Below are 2,774 nucleotides of genomic sequence, written 5' to 3'. Positions count from 1 at the left end.
GAATTTAATAATAAAGTAAGTATTTATATAATTTACACTAAATTGATTATTAACTGATTTTCAATCAATTATTAATTACTTAAATATGTGGCGGGCTGCGCCTGATTAATTATATAGACTATTTCATTACACTTCATAGATTCCGCTGAAAGTCCCGATTCTCGGCCATCTCAATCGCCGATCCTCGGCCGCCACGAACATGTATAAATTCTCCCACCTTGAAGCTTCATCATGTACATCACTACATACACATATAAATATTCACTTCAATCACTAATTCTTTTCTCTTTCTTTTCCTTCATTAATGTTTTTCTCTTTGTTATATAAGATCTATATATTATATCAATCTATTCAGTGTAGACCTCTTATACTAGAAAAATATTCATTATCTTCTTATTAGAAATAATTATTCATTAAGAAGATATCTGAATATGTAATAATATATAAGAAATAGAGAAATGAATAAATAGTTAAGTAAATACTAAGTTCTTAGATAGAAGCTTACTCTTCAGTTACTCTGACTCTGTAACAAGATCTTACAAAGAGAATGTTAGTAAAAGATCTGAAAGTTCTGATACAGATATATAAGATATTCATATAATTACACTTCTTTCAATTTCACAGATATCATATATCTGATGATTGATATAATCATGTCTAACAATAATATGAGAGAACTCTCAAATATAAGTATAAACACAGTATTATAGTAACTTTAAGTAATATTGAAATAATAATAATAATAAATAGCTAATATGCATGTAACTCAATAATATCAATATAAAGAGATTCAATGATTAACTTAATAAGAAACTCATACAATTTCAACATCTATAGAATCAAATACAAAAGTACTGAAAGAATGCTTAAATGCTTTCATATATTTCAATACTTCTGATCTCACTCTCTACTCATCATAGAGAATGAAAATGCTTATAAAACTGAGTATAGATGAAGATATCATTGATTTATTAATTAATCAAGATTGATATATTAATAAATGATTAAAGAATTATGTAAAACAGAAGTTTCATTCATGAATAAAGATATGTGAACTAGTATTGTGAATATCTAACAATATCATCAAATATCTTGACATTCTGTTTCAAGACACTGTCATACAATAGAAAGTATTAGATTGATTACAGAGTATCTGACAGAGAAACACTTCTCTTACAATATTCATCTCTGACTTTGATATTAAGATTCTAGAAGTAGATAATCAATCTTAAGAGAGTTAAATAAAGATTAACATACTCAAGAAGACATTAACTTTCAAACTCTTACAGACTCTTATAAGTGTAAATAAAGATCTAACTTATAAAGACTTCTACACATAACTCTGAACATTGAATAACTGTCTTATCAAGCTTAAGAGTATATAGAACAGTGATAGAAGACATTACACTTATACACTCACACTGAAGAATAATAACAATAATGCAGATACTATAAACTGAGTAGATTTAAATATCTATATATAAGCAAGAGTTTTCACTGTCTAAACAGGCTTTCAAGTTTCTGAGATCACTCTCAAAGAAGTCACTGACTGATGTTAATATGAAGTATACATCAACTGTAATTAATTAAAACACATTGCTTTCAACTACTAATTAATCTATATACCTTCTTACTTGAGAGAAAGATCAGTATCTTCTTGCTTAAGAAATGAATCAGCACCTGTTCACATCAATCATATTATAGTGAAGAAAGATTCAGAAGATAACTATAAGAATATTTTAATAAAACAGGAAAAAGATTAGCTTCTATTCAAATTTATAAACAGAAGCTTGAAGAGATTAGATAATAATAATTTGAAGAAAAAATAACAATGAATATAATTCTTGTATCTACTGTAATTAATAACATGTATAATATGAAAGCTATGATAGACAGCAGTCTATGTTATTATATAATAATTAAATCTTCAGTTATAAGATGTTACAATCTTCAGTGTATTCTCTTATTAAAATCTCAGGTTCTCGCAGAATTTGATAGCTCAAAAGACATTTATACTTATTACATGATAAAGTTAATTATAGATGTCAAAGAATATCAATGTGAAGATGCCTATATATACAAAGTTAATAATCTTGATTATAATCTTATATTAGAACTTATCTAACTATCTGAATAAGGCATCTTACTGAACACTTAAAACAGAAGCTTAATATTCTCTAACAATGATAGAATTTACAAAGATAATATTTACAAAATTATGAATCTGACACAGATCTCTGTCAACATGTATGAAATACTCTGAAAAAGAAGTCATTGATAGAATCACTAACAAGATAACTGATAGCAGAATTATATAGTAATCTACTCTGTCAGTTTGACTGATATTAAAAAGACTCTAGAAAAGTTATTCTGTGTTATAATAATAAATTCTTATATAAAACTTTCTTAACAATGTTATAAATATCTAGATGTCTTTTAATAAGATAATATTATAAATATACTTCTCTTAGAAGACTTAGAAGTGAATCACAGTATTAAGTTAGAGAAGAAGAATGATAAAGACTCTGAATAATTATAAGACTCTCTTTATAACATGTCTTAAGATGAACTTCTTCTTCTTTAAAAGACACTTAATAATCTGTTAAATAAGAAATTCATATATATTAATAACTTTTTCACTGCAGTCTCTATTTTCTTTATAAAGAAATCAGATAAAGAACTCTGATTCTGCATGAACTATCAGAAACTGAATAGATTAATAAAGAAGAACTGTTATTCTTTATCTCTTATCAATGAAACTCTAGCTTATATTA

Source organism: Blastomyces gilchristii (assembly GCF_000003855.2).
Source record: "Blastomyces gilchristii SLH14081 genomic scaffold supercont1.32, whole genome shotgun sequence".
In the NCBI taxonomy this organism is placed as follows: Eukaryota; Fungi; Ascomycota; class Eurotiomycetes; order Onygenales; family Ajellomycetaceae; genus Blastomyces; species Blastomyces gilchristii.
This window is presented reverse-complemented; position numbering follows the sequence as displayed.